At 39.6% G+C, this 23,471-nt stretch overlaps 1 protein-coding gene across 1 annotated transcript in view; it reads right to left on the bottom strand.

Annotated features, from left to right (window-relative positions):
• TENM2 (teneurin transmembrane protein 2) overlaps window positions 1-23,471 on the bottom strand; it is a 1,009,006-nt gene that overhangs the window by 221,028 nt on the left and 764,507 nt on the right. The window lies entirely within an intron of this gene.

The raw sequence follows: 23,471 nt of genomic DNA, 5'->3' as shown, positions 1-23,471 counted from the left end.
GTTGTTACCTGAACTGGGGGTTGAGTGGATCTCAAATACTGCCTTAGTCACAAAAGTTAGCCCAGGTTTTCCCGTAATTGTTACCTTAATCTCCTAAATGTAGCCATTACACATGAACTTGCACAATTTGTCTTCACATTTACTTGTTCAGGCTTAGCTAGAGCAAGAATTGCCTGACAAGTCACAGATGGGCTGTGATCTATGTTGGTGGAAGGAGCCTCCAAGCCAGGAGTTTTCCACATGGGTGAAATCACAGATATTTCACATAATTGTTAATTGTTCTCAAAATTTTTCATTGGGTTCTCTCCTCCACCCTTACCTCAGAAACTCATTCCCATACTATATCACATTTTACCTTAAAAAAGAAAAAAAATGAAATAAAAAGCTTTTTATTGAAGTGGGAACCAGATTTCAAGGATCCATTTGAAATTGTCCAATGGTCCTCTTGGGAAGTTCTGGTCCCCAGACCGTGAAACACTGAGTCGAGGCCACACTATGGAATTCACTAGGAAGCAATACCGTATTCAAAACTATAGAGACTCTATGCATGAAAAAATATTCATCCACACCATTTCATTACCCACTTGAGAAATGACAAGCTGGCTCATAAGAACAGTGTTAAGCTGTTCTGTTACAATTTTACTCATGGTAAGAGTCTGTTCGCTATCTTCCAAACTCCACTTGAAACTTCTCTTGGATGTCATACAATTCTCATCATATCTTGGACTCCCTAGAACAGGCTCCTGAAGGAGGGATATTTATATTTCAACGAGGTTTTCAGCGTGTTGTCAGATATGGAAAAGTTATTATAAGATGACACCATAGTGATTCAGTGATTATTCTGACTGGACTAATCATTTAACTGAATGTAAATGTCATTAAAAAAGTAATACTTTCACAGCTGATGGCCAGCCTATGGATGTAACTGTAAGACACACTACAATTATCACATGATGCTGACTCCCAACCCCAGAAATCTGACCTCCTATGCTAATATGACACTGAACTCTCCCATCACTGTGGTACTGAGACCAGAATGAAATGGTCAGATTACATAGGTCTTGAAAGAAGCCTGTTGGTGTTCAGTCATGTCTGACTCTTTGTGACCCCATTTGGGGTTTTCCTGGCAAAGATACTACAGTGACTTGCCATTTGGAAACTGAGGCAAACAGGGTTAAGTGACCTGCCCAGGATCACACGGTAAGGTTTTGAGGTGGGTTTTGAATTCAGGAAGATGAGTCTTCCTGACTCTAGACCCAGTGCTCCATCCACTGTGCCACCTACCTACTCATAAAGTATGATTAGCTGTGAGATCTGAGGCAAATCACTTTTATCTCTCTGATTTCCTCATTTGAAAATGGGGAAAATGATAGCATCCTACCTTTTTGTGAAGGTCAAATGAGATAATACATATAAAGTGCTTTGCAAACTTTGAAGCACTGTAAAAAACGAACAAACAGATAGGGGCTAAACCTGGGATTTCATGGTATGAGGAATTCTCGGGTGAGAAAACTCCTACCAATTCAGGTTTGTGCCTTTTCTGCCAATTTCCGTCATTAGAAAGTTGCTTAGAATATTCAGAGTTGAAGTGGCTTGCACAGGATCACACACCTTAGAAGTGGGGCTTGAAACCAGGTCTTCCTGGAGTCAAGGCTGACTCTGTCCACTATGGTCTACTACTTCTCATGTAAATTCAGGGTGTCTCAAAAGTCTTAATGCAGTTTTTCAGTTGCCACTGCTTACAGCTGCACCAAGGAAACCTTGTATAATGCTGCATAGAAATCAGCTATTAGTGTCCACTTAACCCAGTAGGGCATTTTATCTACAGAGGTAAGGCTGGGAGGGGCCATGCTTAACAGAAACTCTCTTGTGGTCCAGAGAGGTGGAGAAACCGAGAGGAGAGAGAGCTCACGCATGGATGTCTAGCCCTCTCTGCCCCAATCTAGATTTGGAAACCAACTCCATCCATCTTAGCCTTCAACCCAGTTACGATGGTTCAGCCTCACCCTCCAATACACAAGTTGATGCATTAGAGTTTAAATCGGCTCATACAGTGAATATGTAGCAGATTTATCATAATTTCAAACCTGCCTCCAACCATCTGATCAAAAAAGCAAGTTTTTCCTTTTAAGATTTTCATTTGCAAGCTTCACTGACCAAAATCTAAAAGGGAAGCATTACAAACTCTTAGGAACCACATTCTGCATTTGTGAGCAAGTGCCATCAAGTCACGGAACTTGTTTTTATATTCAGAAAAGCAGTGATAGGCTTTCGATCACAATGCATCCCCATGACTTTTTTTGGTTCACAAACTTCATGCTGCAACTAACAGCATCTTAAAATGTCATGCATGAAGCATGCTTGCCTGGAGAAATTCAGTTTTGCTTTAATTTTCATCTTCCCTTGACTGTCCAGATCTTCAAGAAATGAATATTTCAGAAGGGGGTGATGGATTTAATTGGAGGAATGGGCCTAACCATATTAAAACTTTCCACAAAATTTTGTGAGAAGACAGAATGTCTCCAAGTGTTACCCAGCTCTGGTAAAGTTACACATAAAGGGGAAATGTGGTCAAACGCGCTTTTACAGACATATCTATTGCAAAATGACCAGACAAATTTGTAATTTCCCAGTCCACCCATTTCTGTGAGTGGCACCAACAATTTTCCAATCTTTCAGGTTAGTCATTTTGGCTCCCCTTTTGACTGCTCTTTCTTGTTTAGCTTAATCTATCAATACTCCGTTACCCAATCCTGTCCTTTCCCATAACTCTCCACCTCCTCTGTTATACTTCAGGCCCTCATTATCTCTCACTTAAGATAACTATAAATTTCCTAGTATTTAATTGGTCATTTAGTATCTTTAAGGTACTCACAGAGGCAATGTGGTACAGTCAAAAGAACATAGTATCATCGTAACCTGGGCTGGAGCCCTGGCTTCACTAAGTGATGGACTTAGCCAAGTAGCACAGTGGACAAATCACTGAGTCTGGAGTCTGGAAGACCTAGGTTCAAATCCAGCCTCAGACACTTAGAGACCCTGAGCGAGTCACTTAATCTCTGCCTGCCTTAGTTTCCTCATCTGTAACATGTGGTTCATAATAGCACCTATCTCCCAGGGTTGTTGTGAATTTCAAATAAGATAATAATTGCAGAGTGCTTAGTACAGTGCCTGGCACATAGTAAGTGCTATCTAAATTTTTACTGTTATTATTATTAGATACTGGGTGCCACTGCTGGCCTCAGAAAAACTTAGTTCAAATAAGTTCAAATAGCTATACTAGCTATGTGACCTGGGGCAAATTTCCTTGGTTTCTTCATCTAGGAAATGGGGAGAATAGCATCTACCTCACATGTTGTGAGAATTAATTGAGATAATATACATATAGGTCTTTGTAAATACTGAAGTGAAATATAAATGCTGGTTCTTCTTATTAGTAGTAATAGTAGTAAAAGGATGGGGTTGAACTAATTAATTTCTCACGTTTCTTCTAATCTGCAAAATCCTGTGATTGGTACTATATCAAGTTCACTCTCCTGCTTAAAAATGTACAACATCCTATCATTTACTATATTAAATCTCTTCTATCTGTCTTGCAAAGTCTTCCATAATCGCCTATCGCCATGCATTTGCATTGGCTGGAGACCTTCCTGAAAAGCTCTCCCTCCTTAGGTACATCTCTTGGAATCCCTGGATTCCTTCAAGACTCAATAATCCCCATCTTCAGGGGCCCGCTGGTGGTCCTTTCAGCTGTTAGTGCTTTCCAGCCAGACCTGGTGTCTGCTTTGTATCTGTCTTGTATCTACTAACATAGGTACACGCTTTCTATCCTGATGAAATAGGGTAGGCATGTTTCCCTTTTGTTTGTTTTTTATCTCTAGTACCAAGCTGGACACATAGCAGAGACTTAATAAATGTTTGCTGACCGATTAACAGACACCACCCTTCTTATCCAATCTTATTCTTCAATATTCCCTAATATAGATCTGGTAGTACTCTAACTCCTCATAATGATCTCCTTACTGTCCCCAGAACAAACCATGTTCATTCTTACATCTGAACTTTGTACATGCTGCTTTCTCTACCCAAAATGCTTTCTGGGTATCACCGGAGACCATGAGAAAGTCAAATGGGGCACCAAATAGAACCGAAGGGTCATTATGAGCTCTAGCCACTTCCCTGAATGTTGACTTGCATGTTTATGTTGTTCATTTTTTCATGGTCTGAGAAAGAAGGGAGATAGGTGTTGGGTGTTCTGGAAATAGAGTTACTATTGTATTTTTAACAATGCGAGTGGGATGTTGAGTGAGTGAGTCCTTTTGAAAGAGAATATTCTGAATTAACCTTTGTACGGGCACCCATGCATGGGTCTATGAACTAATGCACAGATGCAGGTTTTAAAATGAAAAACAGGCCTCGGTATGAAATTTTTCCACCACTGGCTTCTTCACAGATTTAGGCAAGCATTCAGGCAGAACACGCATCAAATTGTAGCTCATTAGCTGCAGTCAAATAGAAGTATAAGGTGAAGAAAATAGTAAACAGTGGTAATCCTGACTTAAGCAGGGGAAAGCAACCTTTCTTTTCGCCCTAAAACAAATAGCTGTCTCTAGGCCCACATCATTGTTTTACTATTACTGGTTAATACAACTGCAGGCAGAAGATACAGCTGTGGTCCTGAGAACAGGCTCCGATGTAGGGCTGAACATAATCCCTCATGTAATGAAAAACCTATTTCTATTTCTGCAGCCTCACTACTCTTCATATTGAAGAGCCTTGTGCCTGTCACACATTTATTGAAGCTTATTACTCATCGAGTCAGCTGGGCCCAGTTAGTATTTGGAATTATATTTTAAATCACAATTTTTCTATTATTTATTTTAGGATTCCTAGGCTATAGAAAAAGCATGTCAGTGTTGTTGTTTGATGAGATGCCAAAGGTATTAAGGCACGGGGTTCAAATTCCTGTCAAGGAGAAAAGGCCTTTATGCAAATCTGTAATACCTCTAGTTAAGTCAAGTAATTAAGTCAAGCCTTATGGCCAGAAGAAAAGTAAAAACAAAAAATAAAGCTAAAAAAACAAAAAAAGACCAAACCCAAAACCTGTGGTCCGATGGTTAGGATTAAGTATTAACAATCCCCCTGTTTGGTATTACAGTGATCTCTCCAAATGCATTAAGTTTTCCCCCTTCTTCTTAGATCATATTCCTACTTTTAGGTTACAAAGATAAATGGACTGGATCTCTCATGATGATGGGGCTAAGTTTGTGAACTGATGGGGTAAATGAACAGACATCTGCCAGGGGGAAGAAAACAAAAGCAAAGCAATCAGGGGTTTAAACTAAACCCCGGATTTCCTGCTCTGACCATATAATCTGGTCTCACATTTAGGTACTTGTCCAGAGGCGAGCTTCAAGAAGGCAACTGGGCAACAAGCATTTATTAAGGGCTTACTATGTTCCTAGCACTGTGCTAAGCTCCAGGGAGACAAATCCAAGCAAAAAGAAGCAGTCTGTGCCCTCAGGAAGCTACATTCTAATGGAGTAAGAAGTTGAAAAGTGAGGGAGGGGCAAGCTTGGACTCAGCGGCTGCACAGCCATTATGATAATTCTTCAGTTACTCCATACGTCTCCTTCCCACTTTTCTGTCCCTCTGGAAACATACACTTAGCAACTTGAATGCATATATTTGCATATTTTTCCTTTAATTCATTAGCTCTCCAAGAGTGGTCTTCTTGGGTCCCTTAGACAATTTCAGAGGAGTCTTTGAGGGCAGAATTGTTTTCATAATAATACTAAGATGTTTTCATTTTTGATATGGTAAATATCAATTGATATAACTGAAAGAAACAAAAGCTCTTCGGGGGGAGCAGCTTAAGAATTTTTAAGAGTGTAAAAAAATTTGTAAGAGTATAAAAAAAAGTTTGAGTATAAAAAAAGACTGAAAAGTTTGAGAATCATTGCTTGAATCTGTGCATACTTTTTATCTCATCAATTAAAAAAAAACCTCCTCAGTCCTCCAATTTTCCATCACATAACACCTCATAAAACATACTTTATTTGCCCCTGTTCCCCATTTGGACAATCTTTTGGGTAATCAACAGTAAGAATTGTGAAGCAAAAACACAACATGAAGAACCTAACACTTTCCCCTCTATTTAGACAGACATTTAAAATATATAAATAGTTAAATTTAAATATAAACATATACATACACACATACACACATATCTATGTATATGCAGATATACATATACTCACACACCTGTATCTATATATATGTATACATATTTAGTTGTGCATCTAGGATGATTTTCTTTCTCCATTTCTCTAGAGAGATTTCACATAGAATCTCAGGGCAGAAAAGGCCCTCGGGAGCCATCTACTCCAACCTTTACATACCAAAGGAGGAACATCCTCAAAAACATCCCTGACAGGCCATCAACTAGCCTCTGATGGTAGATCTTTGCTGAAAGGGAACCCACTCTACATTTGGGCAGTTCTGTTGTTTTCAATCAGTTGTTTTCAGTTGTGTCCAACTCTTCATGTCCCCATTTGAGTTTTTTTTTTTGGCAAAGATACTGGAGTGGTTTGTCATTTCCTTCTCCAGCTCATTTTACAGATGAGGAAACTGAGGCCAGAGTTAACTGACTCGCTCAGGGTCAGTCTGAGGCCAGATTTGAACTCATTAAGATGAGTCTTCCTGACTCCAGGCCCAACACTTTAGCTACTGTGCCACTTAGCTGCCTGCTAGTAAAATTTTCCTGTCAAGCCTATATCTGTGCTTCTGCCAAGTTATCCATTTCCCTTGGTCCTTTCCTTTGTCGCAAAGCAGAGTAAGTCTAGCCTTTCTTTTGTATGCTATCCTTTCAAATATCTGGAGTTATCACACATCCCCATGAGCCTTCTGTCTTAGGCCAACCATTCTATTTTCCTCAACTGACAAAAATACAGTATGCTCTCCCACCCCTTCCACTCTGGGCCTCAGTTTCCACCTCTGTAAAATGAGGGGGTTGAACCTGATGACCTTGGAGGTCCCTTCTATCTCTAAATCTATGATCCCGTGTCCTAGCTTGTTAATGACTTTCCTAAAATGTGTTGCCTAGAACTGAATACTATTATCCAAATAAGACTTGACCAGGATAGAATACAGTGGGACCATTATGTTCTCATTTAAGATCATGTTAGCTCTTAGTCACCATGTTGCATTGTTGTTTCATGTTGCTTCCATGAAAACCATCAGATCTTTCTCATATAATTTACAATCAATTTTCATACAATCTACTATCTAACCCATTATAGACTTTAAGCAGTAAGTTCCTTGAACCAAAGAGTAGGGCTTTACACGTATCCCTGCTAAATACTATTTAATTATGTCAGACTATCAATCTTCTTTTGGAGATCCTTTCAAGAGAAGGCTTAAGTAACAGGTGGCAAAATCCTTTATCAGAGTGTTTGTGTGGGGAAGAGAAAAGAAAGGGAAAACCATTTATATGGCACCTACAAAGTACCAGGCACTGTGTGCTAAGCATTTTGCAATTATTATCTCATTTGATTCTCACTACAACTCTGGAAGATGTGTGCTGTTGTTATCCCCTTTTACAGTTGAGGAAACTGAGGCACACAGAAGTTAAGTGTTTTTCCCAGGGTCACATAGCCAGTAAATGTCTCAGGCTCGATTTCAGCTCAAGTCTTCCATTGAACTATCTAGCTGCCTCTAGAGCAATATGAGCGTGTAGTTTGTTATTTTCATTGTAATGAAGAAAGCAACAATCATAGCAATGCTTTTGGTTAGGGGTCAGGCTCGGACGGGACGTGATACAGAATAGGGAAGGGTGTGGATTAAATAAGGTCTCTGAGATGCACAATTTACCCAATTTTAAGATTGATTTAGGCATAATCTAATTTTTTTTTCTATCTTGGCAACATTCTGCCCGGGTGGGGTATACATACTAGTATAATAATCCCTTTAGTCATACAACCATTACAGACAATCTTTTTCCCTCCTCTCTTCGAGATAAATTTAGCAACAAGCATTTCAGCCAGGTCCATTCTCCCATTTACCTCTGACATTAAAGCAACCCATTAGTACTTCGGGACTATGTGTATATAGGTACGGGGGTCAACTGACTTTTCAAGAAGTCTTGTCTAATTCATGTCAGTTTTGAAAATACCAAGCAATCAGGCTCTACATTCCCACCAAGTAAATGGAAATGGAGCATCTCATACTTCACTACTACCGTCCTCAGGCAGCCGTTTCATCCCAGTGACTTTCCTCAGAAAGAACCCAAGGAAAAAAATAGTTGGAAGAAAGCAGCTGATCAATGAACCAGTAAATTAAAAAAAGCCTAAAATTAAATTAACTGCAGTGCTGTTATGCATTATGCATATTACTTTTAAAAAATTAAACCTGACAGAACAGGATAAATCTGGACATCCCTGAGGATGTTTAAAGGTGGGGGGAGGGCTGAAGGAAGGGGAAGAAGGGAGAGTAGAAGAGAAGAAAACAATACTTTTCAACTTATGTTTCCACAAAGGTAAATAGATACTCTGAGAAAGAATCAAATTTTGGATGGAAGTGTGAGTGTTGGTTTTTCCACTATAAGACCAAATCTACCTGTCAAGATTTCATAAAAATGCAGGAATATTGAAGAGACTTTTTTCTGGCTGAAATATTTTTCAGACCCAGTGCTACTACCTCTCTTGCTCTGAGTTGTTTGTTGTTGTTCAGTCATGTCTAACTCTTTGTGACCCCCTTTTGGGGTTTTCTTGGCAACGATGTTAGAGTGGTTCGCCATTTCCTTCTCTAGCTCATTTTAGAGATAAGGAAACTGAGGCGACTAGGGTAAAGCGACTTGCTCAACATTACAAAGCTAGTAAAGATCCGAGGCTGAATTTGAATTCAGGTCTTCCTGACTCCAGACCTTGGGCTCTATGCCTGTATTATTAATTGACTCAGGTTAGGGGTAAAGTTCATGGTTGGGAGGGGTGCCCCTGCCCCATGGGGTCCTGCTGAATCATGATGAAAATCTTCTAAAGTCTGTTTCTTTGAATATGCCTAAGAAAATAACTTTAAACCATGCTTTCCAGACAAAAATCTTGTGAGGCGGATGTTGAGATCATCTCCATTTTAAGGATGAAGAAACTGAGCCTCTGTGTGGTTGGGACATGCCAATGGTCAAATAGGTGGGAAGCGTTGGGTTAGAAATTGAACTCAAGTCTCCTGAAATCAGGCCCAGTCCTCTCCATTACACTAGCCTGCCTTGTCTAGACTCTAACTCTCAGGAGAGAAATTCTTAACTTGGGATCTCTGAGCTTGTTTGCTTGCTTTTTAAAAATATATTTTGATCAGTACATTTACAAATACTTAGTTTACTCTGTAACTTTATGCATTTAAAAGCATTCTTCTGAGAAGGGGTCCATGGGCTTCACCAAATTGACACCAAATGGTTGAGAATCTCTGTCATAACACAAGAGGACCATATCATTTGTTCCCAAATATCCTCCCTCAGCTTCATTCTACACTATGCGGATTAGCGCAATATGGTGGGGAAAGTTTTGAAGAGAATATAAGTCACTTGCTTCCTCTGTATACAACCTTGGAGATATCTAGGATTAAGTTAACTCCTTTACTTGTTGAAGTATCTTGTAAAGGGAGAAAGAAAATTCTCACAACTTGCTCTCAGACACTATGGATCTATTGAAAGAACATACAATTAAGTCAAGGGTGGATTTTCTTTCTCCCAAAAACCCAGTGTTCACAGGGGTATAGTATCTATCTGTATTATTTCAAGCTCTGATAAACCTAATGTAGTGAAGACAATTGATGAATCTGGATGCCAACTATGATTCAGCAGGACATAAAATACCTTTGGTGCTGACTGGTTTTGAGGGAAGGATAATATTTATAGAGTGACAGTATATTGTAGTGGATAGAGAAATGACCTTGGAGTCAGGAAGGCCTGGGTTCAAGTTCTGCCTAGGATGCATACTAGCTATGTGACCTTAGGCAAATTGCTTATTCTCCCAAGGCCTGTAGGCAACCTTCTAAGCTATAAGGTGCAGAGAAGGTACAGACTACATTAGTTGAGGAAGTTACCTCACTGGGTGTTTCTCTATGAAATCACAGGTATTTGATACTCTACATGTCACCCCCCTCAAGTAATTTTTATCTTTATCATACCTTCCATTCAATGTATGGACCAATGGTAACTATTAGTTGCTCCATCACCATTTATTAGGAAACATTTTCCCATAGCTATAAATTCCATTCCCTATATTATGATAACTAAGTTTTATTTGCACAAATATTGGGCTGTCCTCTGTTGTTTATCTAAGTGGTTCATGAGAGAACCAGAAATCTAATGGTGCAAGATGAAGCGGTAAAGCAACCTCCAAGTAATTCTCAACTATTGCTTTTCATCTCATTACACTTTGGTTGGACTTTATTGGTTCAAGAAATTGTGCAGAATATGATATGTAATTTGCTATGCTGGGTATCATTTTTCTTTCCATACTTGTCTCCTCTAATTGTCCCATGTTTTCCATTGCTTGATGTATAGCATCTCATAATTTCTGTTGCTAGTTAACATTTCCAATTATTCTCTTCACAGCCTGTTATGGCTTTTGCTTACTTCTTGCCCCTGTTTTTAATCTTGCTCCTTTCAGTATTTATTTCTCTCATGTTGGTTCTTTATCCTTCACTGTTGCAGTCCCTTAAAGCTTAGTGGATGTCAGAGGTTGGGGAGGGGTTACCATAAACTTTAAAATCTACCCAAATGTCAAAAAAAATTCTCGGCAAATTCAGGAAGGCAGTAATGGCTTCTCTTGAGAATCACAGAATGGGCAGCATGACAAATATTTCCTTTTAACTTTTCTTACTCCACAGCACCTCAACTACTCCACCGTATTCAAGACATGAGAAATGGAGAAATGTCTATGGAACACTCATTCTTCCTAGTAAGGTAACAAAATATTCTTTATCACAGGAGTCCCTATTTGGTGATGTGTTAGGAAAATGCAGAGTTCAGTGGCCCTTGAACTGGTTCCATCCCCTACATGTACCGGATTAATGTCACTGCACCAGGCATTCAAGCAACACATAACTTAGAAAATACTCAAAGCTCACTAAATGTCCTTGTTAACTCTCTGACTACCTAGGAATCTTTACTGGGTCCCACCCTCTGGAAAATTTCAAATTAAAAATATCCTTAGATTCTGTGAAAGACAACTAATCTGGGCACCCATTGTGGCAATCTGACACACTGGGACGCATGCCCAACCTACTTAGAAAAGTTTTTTAAAAACCCACGTAGAAAGAGCTAGATTTGGAGTCAGAGGACCTGAGATCAGATCTTGGCCCTACCACTTTTAATGGGTGACTTTTGGCAAATCACCTATCCTCTCTGGGTCTCATTTAAACATTTTTAAAATAAGGAATTTTGACTAGATGGTGTATATGGTAGACCAAGAAATCAACTTATATATGACATGGCAAGAGGTAATAAGAAAATGATGGGTAGCCATCTGAAAAGAAGGAGACTATCTAATAGGGGCTACTCTACCATGTCATGAATGCTCTGCTGATCTGGCACAAGGATTATCATCTACCTTCAAACAAGCCTACCATAGATTAATGAGCATGCTTAAGCAGACAATGGAAGGCCATGGGGAGCCACACTCATTATTGCACTTTGTGCAATTACTTAATTAAATCAACTGTCTGGTCATATATTTAGGACACAAAGTACCTTATTGTACCAGAATAGAACAGATTTTGACTCTGATCTGAGACCTCTCCTCATGTACCTTCAAATTCTAGATCTATGACTCAGTGAATTTTGTTACCCCTAATTCTTGGGTAACTTGATATGTCCAACAATGTATTTATTAAAAGACATTTCAAATGTATATACCCCCAAATTCAACTAATGTAATTCCCCATTATCCTCAAATTGGGGAATTGAGGAAGAAGATAGTCTTAAGCTTTGTTTGCAAAGGAGACATTTTTCAAAGGCACATCAAAGTTCTTTAAAGCAGCAAAAAATGTCATCAGTGTTTATTATGGCCTGAAGAACAGAATGCATTTGGCACCCAGCTACTTACCTTTCCCTGTGGAATATAACCCAAGTCTAATCTAAGTTTCATTAACATGACTCTAAAAAGCTCATGGTGTAAGAGAAGTAAGCAAACTGATAGAATTGCATCATGATGGCTATGGTAAAGGCAGGGTAATGTGCCCTTCTTTTATAAAGATCAGTCTCCCTAGGGAAGCTGTAGATTCTGTTTGCACAAATCTTCCTACAAATGACCTACCTCCACTGAAAAAGCATCCCAGGGGAAGGACTTTCACTCAGAGCTATGGAAGAAGCCATAATGAAAGAAATACAAAGCCTGGAAGTGAAGTTTGTTTGCTTATCAAATACATTTCTTTGGCTTTTAGGAAGTAGTTCTGAAAGATGCCTACAGTGGAGGGGGCTTTTTATTTTATCTTAGCCAAGCTCTTGTCTTACTAATGCACAATTTGTCGCTGTTATATTTACAAAGATGTTATAAATATTTTTCATCTAATTCTCCCTCCCTTAAATAAGATGTTAACAGTTATACAATACTTGGCTCAAGACAAATGCTGAACTATGAAATAATGGTGTATTCCTAATGCTGAGGACCATGTTGCAAGACATGCCATTTAACAAACTTTTTATTCAAGGGCAAACAGGCTCAAGCAAAAGATTCTGGGTTTTTTTTTTGTTATTGTTTTTAAGGGCCCAAGAGTATTACATAGAGTTTGCAAAAGAAATTTCCATTGCAGAATGGAAGAAAGTCTAGTCTGGTGGCCTCAAGAGAAAAAAGGAGTGCTTTTAAAGTTCACTGTCAGGTCAAGTCTGCATTGCACAAGCTTACACAGCCAAACTAGACAATCGTGGAGACAAAAAAAGAAAACACGACAAAAAACCCAAACCCAAACGATATGGTTCGTGTGCACAGTCCTAGCAACATTTGCATTTATTTCTTAGCTCTTCCTCATTTACAGAGAAACAGCAACAGACTTTTAGCTCTACATCCTTATTTGCTTCTTCACCTTGAACTTCAACTAAATTCAGCTACACTTTTGTAATGGGAGTGCCAAATGACGGCAGTCTGCCAAACACAAACACTTACCAGTTTCACTCAGCTAGTTATCTCAATTTCAGGGAATCACAAATTCCTGCTAGAGGGCTTAAATGTGGTGCTTATATAGTCCCCCTAACTGCTCCTTTGCCTAAATGCTTTCTAGCTCAGAAATGCAATTTGGGAACAGAGGCAATTACAACATCAGGGAACTAGAAACTCCCCTTTATATGGAAAAAGGGAGAAACTAGGAACTGCTGAGCTGGGGATTATGAATCTTTTTACCTTTCTACTAAATGGCCCACCTAACCCTAATACTGATTGACCAGCTTCAAGCCTAGTTTACTTTAAATTCCTGAGTAGAGTCTAGGCTCAGGGGATGGTGGTGGTCATCAAAGTGTAAATCAATTATAAATATCTGTGTCTAACTTTGGTTTGATTCTTGAACAGGCTTTCCTCTTCTGATACACTAGAAACAGCGCACAGGCCCTTTTAAGCAATAAGCCAAGCCAATATACGGATTAAAATGATAACCTGAAAAACAGCTAATGCAAACCAATAACTTGGGGATTCTATAGGCAGCCTATGATTTATACCTAAGCAGATGCAGTATACAAGTTTAGCACAGAGTCTGGCACATAGACAATTAATGTCTCTTAATTGATCACCTGGTTGATACTGATTGATCGATATAAGTGGTGCATAATAAGGTATGATAGACAAGCACCAAGATCTCTATAGCAGTAACTGCTGAACAGACAACTGCAATAGAAAAGCCCATGAGAAGGCTGTCAATTTTAATATTGGGGAACAACAGGTGGTGAACATTCCATATTGATAGAATTATACTCTTGGTTCCCTCAAATGTCAGGGGATTGTTACTGGTATTGGTTTTTATTCTAGTTCAGTGCAAATATGAACTGCTTCATTGTGCTGTAAGTAGCTTAAAATGTGAAGCAGGAATACCTTCCTCTAGCTCAGGAGTTTGTGATCTGGGGTCTGGGAACTTTAAAAAAATATTTTGTTAACTGTTTTTCATGGTTTCCTTTGTCATCCTCTGTATTTTATTTTATGCATTCTTCTGAGACAGGGTCCGTAAGGCTCGTTACACTGTTAAAAGGGTCTAGGACACAGAAAAGTTTAAAGACCTCTGCTATAATTAATTCTCTGCCCTTGGACCCTGGTGAAAAAGTCTATTATTGACTTGACTACTTGAGTTAGGAGGGGTTTACCTGGTAGTTCTCCGTTGAAGTCTGACTCTAATGCTTAATTATGGTGTGGAGGGGATCCTGGGTTCCCGATGACTGTGTTAGTGGAATACCAGATCAGCAGGGGCTGCTATTAAGTTGAAAGGATTTCACGAATGAGCCTGGCAGTGGTGGTGGCCTCTCTGCTTCCCTAAGACCAACCTAGCCATGTTTGGGTAAGTTAATCGTCAGGTTGGCTGGAGGGTGATAAATCATTCAATCAGAGCAGACTTTGGAGGTAGAGGTAATACACTCATCAACATTGTTATGGATCCATAAAAGGAATAGTTGGTAGGGAGGTGCCAAGTTGGAAAGGCTTTCACTAACGGCACAGTGATGGACTTATGTGTCTACATCCAAGAACCTAAAGTAATATTCCTAAAGCATAGGATCTATCTATGTTACTTCCCTCCTAACTTAACTGTAAAAGCTTCTCATCACCACTAAGATTAAATACAAAATGTTGTTTGAAAGTCCTTTACAATCTGGCTCTGGTAGACCTCTCGTACCTTTATTACTCCCATTCTCTCACTCTGTAGTTCAGCCAAACTGGCCCATTTGCCATTCCTTATACACAATACCTAGTCTCCCAACTCTGGGCCTTTGTCCAGGCCTTGCCTAGAATGTATATACTCCCTTCTTGCCTTCACCTCTTAGAATACTGAATCTCCTTCAAAGTTCAGCTCAAAAAAATCACCTCCTACATGAGCCCTTTCCTCCTACTCCAAGCTGCTAGTGTGTACCCACCACTCCCCCTTGGCCAATGCTTTCTCCTTATATTGTGTAGATTTATATGTGTACAAATTGAACATAAGCTCCTTGAGGGCAGAGACAGTTTCCTTTTTGTTTTTGTAATCTTTAGGGTGTAGGACAGTGTCTGACACATAAGCAGTACATAATAAAAAGGTTCATTGAATGACTGATTCAACAACTCATTATCTGGAAGGCTGGTACCCAAATGATGAATTTTTAAAATTGCTCTAATTCACAAGGATGATCTACTAAGGGGTAAAGGGGATACCATCTGCACTGGTATTGGGATCCCCACATGGATAAAATCATAGATCCTTGAAGTCTTGAAGGAATATGTATTTGGTTGTAAGCAGATGCAATAATTCTGATGATAGCAAGCATTCGCGCAGCACTTCAAGGTTCACAAAGTACTTTATCAATCTTGCCTCATTTCATTTTCACAACAACTTTGAGCAGGAGGTAATATTGTAATTCTCATTTTTCAGATGCAGAGAGAGGCTACATGACTTGCCTGGGGTCACACAGCTAGTGTGTGAGGCTAGATTTGAACTCAGGTCTTCTTGACTCCAGTCCCAACACTCTATCCATGGAGTTACCAAGCTGTTTTAGCTAAAAGAACCCTAAACCAACAAGATTCTTTCAATCTTGTTTTTAATGGGGTCCTATCTATTTTGGGAAGAGAAAAACTTTCTGTTATTTGAAACTTCTTCAGAGGGACAAATCCTCAAATTGACTGTCATGCACCCAACCAGAGCTTAATTAGTGCTTTACTTCTCTACTTATGACAAATTAGTGGGTCCTTTTAAAACTGGATGTGAAAGATAAATGACAGTCTTTTTCTCTCTTTCCCTCTCTCCCCTCCCCTTTTTGTCTCCTTTTCTTCCCCCTCCCCCTTCACACACACAAGACTGTGGCAGCAGTGACAGGAATAGATTATCAGGTTAAGAATTCATTAGCATTCTGTTAGATAAAAAGTATTCTACTAAATACTGTCTAAGACAGGAACAAAGGACATTAAAGTGCTTCCTAACTCATCTGTGGCCAGCACCTTCCCCCCCCCCCCAACCAATGTTAACAAGCTTGAATAAATTTTAGAGGAGTGGGAGTGATGGTGGAATTTTATTTGTAAACTATTCAGGTCTAATAATGTAAAGCTCTGCCCTTTAGATAACAGGATTCTCTTCTGATCCAGGTAACTACGTTGTCAGGAATGCACACAATAGGATGAAGTTTACCTTAAATCTCATCTGTCTATGTAGTCAAATAATGTTGGAGGCTAAATGAGAGCGAATATTTTTCCTAGGCTGCATGCACATAAAAGATGCCAGGTAAGTGTACTGTGCTCATCATTTTCTGTCATGTTCTTTTTATTTTCCCTATTCCTGCTCTGTTCTGTGTGATGGGAGTACACAAAATAGCAGCCGGGCTCTTAGGATTCATCAGGATGAGTCTCAACATATCAATTTCCAAGTGTAGTAACTTTAAACACATTGTAGGCTTTTAGTTTCCATAGAAAATAATCTCCTATTATTTTCAAAGGAAACTGAAAGCCCCCCAAATTACCACACTTTTAACATACTGACATGTTGATGGCCTGATGTTCTTTGGAGATCAAAGTCAGATTGGCAGAAGACAGAGCAGTTTAGCAGCTTACTTAAAACACAGTATTTTATATTTGGCAGGAATAACTGTAGTGAAAAAAGACAAGGTGACTTTCTGGTATCATGTGTAGGTAGAGGGGTTTTTTTTGTTTTTTATGTTTTCCTTTTTTGTTGTTGTTGACTTTGGAAGAAATTTGAAGGGCTAAATTTACAGAGATGCTCTTCATCTTCTTCCTCTTACTCCACCAAAGAAATGAAGGGTTTGGACAATAAGTTCATGGTATATACACTGTTGCTATCACAGATGTGTTTTACTAGAGATCACCTTGCCAATCCCCCCAGAATCTCCAGGATGGTCCTGATTTTGAACAAGGAACCTGTATTTCTGAGGCATCTTTCTTCTCTGCTGAGTGGGACCAGCAATAATTTTCCAAGTTTTTCAAAAGAACATGACATTCAAATGTTATATGAAAGTATGAAGGTAATGAGGTACTGTTGGAGTAGGGAGCCAGTGATAGCCTGCTGAAGTAGTGTGGAGACAACCTGTTGGAAATTCTCAGAAAGGCAGCAAAGCAAAGGGTAATTAAGGGAGTGCATTAGGCCCTGAACCAAAAAAGATAGCCAAATGGAGGAGAACTTTGAATAGGAATTTGGAGAAGATGAAGATTGAGGAGAAGTGAGTACCCAAGCAGCTGTGCCAGGCAGCTCCTCCTGGCCAAAATGCTGAAGTGTTGTTTTCCAGCAGTCCAGTGAAAAGCTAAATTGTTCAGATGAAGATTTCTATTTCTCAGAGTCACAATCAAATAAAAGGGAAAGCCTCTTTGTTAGCCTGTGGATGAGCATAGGAAAGAAGATTTAATTCCTTATAAAATTGCTTTGATAGGACACAGAAACTGGAGAATTTCAATCCCCTGCTTCACCAGCACAGGGGTTGGAACTTTAACTGGTATGTGTGGATTCAGTTTGGGGAATCAACACTTTTTTTCCCCCTAAAGAGACATAGTGAAATCAGGTGGTAAAGAGGAGAGAGTAATATAAGGCTTGAGGAGGAAAAGAAACATGGAAAGGTTAAGAGAACTATGGGCACTTCATCTGCAGAAAAAAGAGACAGCAGGGAGACATGATATCTAACTATTGATATGTTAAAAGATTCCATGAGAAGAAAAGGGACCAATTATGCTCATTTGTTAATGAGGACTGAACAGAAAGTAATGAGTTTAAACTATGGAAGAGATCATTTAAATTGCATAAAGTATCTGGTAAATCAGGATAACCTGAATCTTCAGAGGATACAGCAGAATCACTAAGCTAGAGAACCCAAGAAACAGATCCTGTGTTTGGAACCAGAAAACCCGGCTTCTAACCCCAGCTCTGTCACTGACTAGCTATATTAATACAGGCAAGTCACAACCTCTGAGCCTATTATGAGTATTACCACACAGGACTGTTGGGAGGACCAAATAAAATAATTATGTGAAAGTGCTTTGGAATATTTTTTTAAAATTACTCTCCAGAAGCATAAGGTGCCATTACTTGGTTTCTGGGATTGACCACTAGCCTTGGAGTCGATCTAAGTTAAAATCCTGCTTCAGACTCTTACTAGCTCTGTGACCTTGGGTAAGTCACTTAACCTATTCTAGCCTCAGTCTCCTCTTCTATGAAATGATGAAAATAATAGTATCTACCTCATAGGGTAGTTGTGAAGATCAAATAAGTTAGTGGGTACAGGGTGCCCCTAAAGTCTGGACACATAGGAAATCTCATTAACATCTCATTAACCGTTTCACGACAGACTCTGTGTTGTTCAGCGACTTCTTTTTCTGGCATATGCTAAAGGAGAAGGTGTGCTCAATGAAAATCACAGATGCAGTGCACTTGATTGAATGCATCAAGAGTGAATGTGCCAAAATTGACAGCAATGTGGAGTTACTGCATCGAGTTCATGTGAATCTTGCAAATGATGGAAATCGTATTGAAGATATTATTTGTTAATATTCCAATTAAATAAAATGTTGAAAATTTCATTCATTTCATTTCTTGAAAATATGCACTTTTACCTAAGTGTCCAGACTTTAGGAACACCCTGTTATATAACACTGCAAAGCTTAAAGGGCTATATGAAGGTCTGCTTTGCTATAGTGGAGGGCACTATTAGCATTTCTTTTACAGTACAGTTGAATCTATGACACTGACCTTGTGAAACCAATTCTGTCAAACAATGGGATAAATCTGAGAGTTGAGGAAGCTTTTGTTCACACAGACTCAGCCCTGACATTAGTCAATCAATCAAACAACAATTGGTTATGCAGTCCTTTTTAGGTGCTTGCCACTGGGCTAGGCCCTGGGGATACAAATAAAGGGCAAAACCAGATCCTGCCCTCAAGAAGTTTTTATCTTAATAGGGGAGACAATATACACATAGATAGAAACATGCAAGATATAAACCTAATGAAAGAAAGACAACCTTATAGGAGAACGCACAATTTCCAAAGAAAGATGAAGGTGAGGGTTGGCCAGGGGTGGGATTCTCTTGAGAATCAGAGACAAAATTTCCTAAGTTATTCCTAGGGGGTGGGAACCATGTAGTATAAAAACAGAATAATTTACTATGAGTTCCTCTAGTGAAGGGAATGAGTTCATGTGGCTTCCCAACATGCTTAATGTACTTCCAGGGAGTAGTTTACGTATGCACTGGGAGAATTATGTCCTAGGAGATCTTGACCTAAGAGTCACAAAAGATCCTTCAGCCTTAGCAATATTGGCAGGGCTTCTGGGGAGCTAGCTCCCCTTGACATGATAAGGGCTGTGGGCTTCTAGTCTGCAGAACTGCTGGTAGAGCTCTACTATTACACCCACTTACATGCCTGAATCTGTGAAAGAACTTGTCATGCAGCTGAACCCGACAGCACTGCTCATTTCAGGAAAGCCTCTTCTCAACGGGTTTGAACATGCATGGAAAATAATTTGACTTATTTGCCACTATAACTGGTAGACCTTTACCCAAAGCCTCTCTGAAAACAAAACAAAACACAACAACATGGGATTTATTGTAAGCTTTTAGGATTTGTCTCTTATTAAAGGAAATGGGACGCATCTGGACAAGGATATGGGCTTGGGTCTTCAAGATGTTCTCCTTTACCATGGGGTCACAGGTTTTGTCTTTGTCCCTTTCCTTGAAGTTGGCCTACTCTGTAGTTGTTTTCCAGGCAGGCAGGAACTCACTGATCTGATATCACCCTGCTTTGTGTTATGCTTATAATGTAGTGTTTATGGCCCTATAAGCACTGCATAATTAATGATATCGCTTTTCATTTTCAAACTGATTTTCATACTCTACTGAGTCCTCAATACACTTCAGTTTCCCCATGAAAATAATCATCAGTGTCTCCAATTCTACAGCTAAGAAATGGAGACTTAGGAGGCAAACAATTATCCCAAGGCTAAGGAGGGTATGAATGTTGGGACAGAGATAGGGGTCACAAGTTCCTGATCCCTTATCTTGTGTTTGACTTCACCTCCAACTCAGGAAAGGGACTATGTGACTACATGGCTATGTGAGTGATTCTCAAACTTCTTTGGTCTCAAGATGTCTTTATCTGTTTAAAAATTATTGAGGACCTCCTCACCCCTCACCAAGAGCTTTTGTTTATGTGAGTTATAGCTATCACTATTTATCCATATTAGAAATTAAAATGTCTCTTATTTACTATGATATAAATTAAAATGTCATTACTATGAAAAGAGTTTTGACCCCATGGATCATCTGACTAGGTCTCAGGGACCTCCAAGGGGTCATACTTTGAGAACCACTGGGTTATGTGATCACCAGCATTAACTACCCTGAAAACTGGCCAATTACATCATTCATTTTGAGTTATAAATTGTTTCTCCATGCTCCAGGGTCAAAGCACAATCTTACCTAAAGCATACATAATCAGAAATGATGGATTATAAACTAATAAACCATCCTATGATGCTTAGCATCAGCTTCCAATGGCCTGCAGACTGGATAAACATGTTACACAATCCATCATTTACAAGCTACATACTCAATTAAAACATTAAGAATTCTCACTTTACGATTTCCTATTTATATGATTCTCCCTTACAGAAAGCTATTATATTTTAACTGTCAAGCTCAATAAATCAGAAAGTATCCATCTATCTCTCTACAACAAGTCGAAGCTCACTGGGGACCCTGTTTGGCAGGAGTAGCCACTCCCTTTCCTTCTATGGATGTGCTCTCCATGGTCCTGACCTACCCAGTAGAACATCAGACTGAGAATTGAGCACATGGGACCTCTTTGCAGTTTCCAACAGAAAGTCAACCTGTAAAGTGATTCCAAAAGAAAATAGAGCTTGATTCTTTAGAGTCTCTCAGAGATTTCATCCTGAGTAGCCATAGGAAACTTGCTAAAAATACAATCAATTGCATTCCAGAGCTTGACAAGAAATGATAATACATACCCCTGCTCAGATGGTCATGTATTTGGTGGGGCTTTATACACCAGGCTCTATTTTCTGCCTGGAATGTCCCTCCTCCTCCTCCACCCCTCTTTCCCCCACCCCCAGGACAGGATACCCAGAAACAGTGGGAAAGCTGAGATTAATATTTAAGTCAAAGGTGTCAAGCTTGTCAGCCTTCAATTTCTTCTGGAGTTGGGGCTAAAGGTATAATCTCCCTTATTATTTTTACCCCTGGCTGTGACTGTCTTTCTTTTGCCATTTCATTCAGGGAGCTAAGGGGTAACCTCACAGGTGACAAGTGATACTCAGGGTCTCCTTCCCTTGGAGCAATAAGAACTTTCTTCTTGGCTACCTGTCCTCAAACAGTATTTTCCTGGCTTTGTTGCTTTCACCAGAACAGGTTCCCACCTTCAGCAAGAAGCAATTCATAGTCCTCTTTAGTGCCTTCCCTCTGAGATTATCTCCATTTTATCCTGTATATATCTTATTTGTATCATTGTATGCATACTCTTTCCCCCATTAGATATTTTTGGGGGTTATTTTTGCCTTTCTTTGTATGCCCAGCACTTAGCACAGAGCCTGGCACACAGTAGGTACTTAATCAATGTTTGTTGACTTGATTGTGCATATGGTCTAACCCTAGGGACTAAGTTTTCTATGCTTCCAGCAGAGAGATGCCTGCCTTCCACACACTCACTGGACCCAGGAAGGAACTTCTATATCTCGTGCCCCAGTCCATATGTGAGGAAGGCAGAGCAGCTGCTCCCTAGTCACACGTCAGTGGATTTGTTTCCTTATAGAAGAAGTGTACATAAACACAGCCTGGCAAGCTACTTGTGTTTGCATCAGGGGATCTTTCCTCACCATATTCTCTGCCCAGCTATGTACTAAGTACTTTAATTGGGCAGGTCAGGCTCTCTCAGAAGCATCCACCTAAGGCACCAACTTGGCTTCCTGTGGATAGCAGAAATGATAGAACCCATGCCAACAAGTCTCCTTTCATTTGCCAGGTAGACACAGTAGATGTTGAGTGAGGAATGGGACAATGCTGACCCTTGATCCAAGACTAAGATAAGAGTCCAGAATGTAAGCTGATGGTTAGCAAGTGTCATATTTCTTTCTCTTGTTTAAGTTAATAGCAGGCAACTGCACATGTAGCTGATAAAATCGAGAAAAGAGGGAAATTAGCAAAAGGGCTAGAAGTTTCTGTGACCTAGAGTGATGACTTGTTGACATCAGGAAGACTTTCCAATTTGCAGAAGTAAATTTTTTGGAAAGATCGATGAACTTTTGCAACTGACCAGAGAAATCCTGAAAAGCACATACTTAAATCAAAACCTGACGCAAATGCCACTACTGCCTCTGCCTGGGTATCTGCCACAGGTCCAGCATAATAAACACAGAACAGAACTTCTGTGACTCTTACTCAGAATCTGGGGCATCAGCAGGGATGATGATATGCATGTAGATTTCAACCTTTAGAGCAGAAAGTGAGGATGGTCTAGTGAAGAGCACTGGGTGTGGAGTGAGATGATCTACCTGGGGCTACTTTTAGGCAAATCACTTTAATCTGTCTGGGCCTCAGTTTCTTCATCTGTAAAATGAGGAAGTTGGACATGTGCCTCTAAAAGCTATTAAAATTCTAAATCCATGCTGCCATAAGAAGCACATCACATTGTTATGTAACATGAAAACAAGTTCTAGTTTTTGGTGGGTGGATGTGGGTGTCACTGGTATTGGAGAACAGCATAGTTATCCAGCATGTTAATCTGAGTCTTATGCTGGGTTGCTATAGAGTACAGAAGGCAAAAGAGTGCTACTGTGATTTGGGTTTGGTTGGAAAGGGTGGGGTGATGTGAGGATGGAGAGAAGGAAAAAAAAGAGGGGGGGAATCAATCACTTGGATTAATTTCATTTCTTAGGAGACCTCTTTGGATGCTATGGCCTCACTATCTTGTCATATTTTTTCCTTAGAGGCACTCAAAGTAAATTGGCCAAGTCTGGTCTGGCCTTTAATGAACCCAGATCATCCAAAAGGCCGTTCTTGTTCTTGGGTTGTTGAGTGATATCTGATCACAGCTGCATTCATTTAACACAATAATCCCATCTCAGAATCCAATAAAAGAGAGGCTAGGAGGCAACTCTGAGAATAAGGGTTGGGTTGGTCAATAATAAGCATCCTAAGTTATAGCCAGGAAAATGTGAAGTCAGAATTTTTTAATCTTTGTTTTGCTAAAGGTCATTTGGGATCTTGAAGAGAAGCTCATCAGCTTTAATTAGTTTTAAGGGGAGAA

The sequence above is a fragment of the Trichosurus vulpecula genome, chromosome 3 (assembly GCF_011100635.1).
Source record: "Trichosurus vulpecula isolate mTriVul1 chromosome 3, mTriVul1.pri, whole genome shotgun sequence".
Classification (NCBI taxonomy): Eukaryota; Metazoa; Chordata; class Mammalia; order Diprotodontia; family Phalangeridae; genus Trichosurus; species Trichosurus vulpecula.
This window is presented reverse-complemented; position numbering and strand designations above follow the sequence as displayed.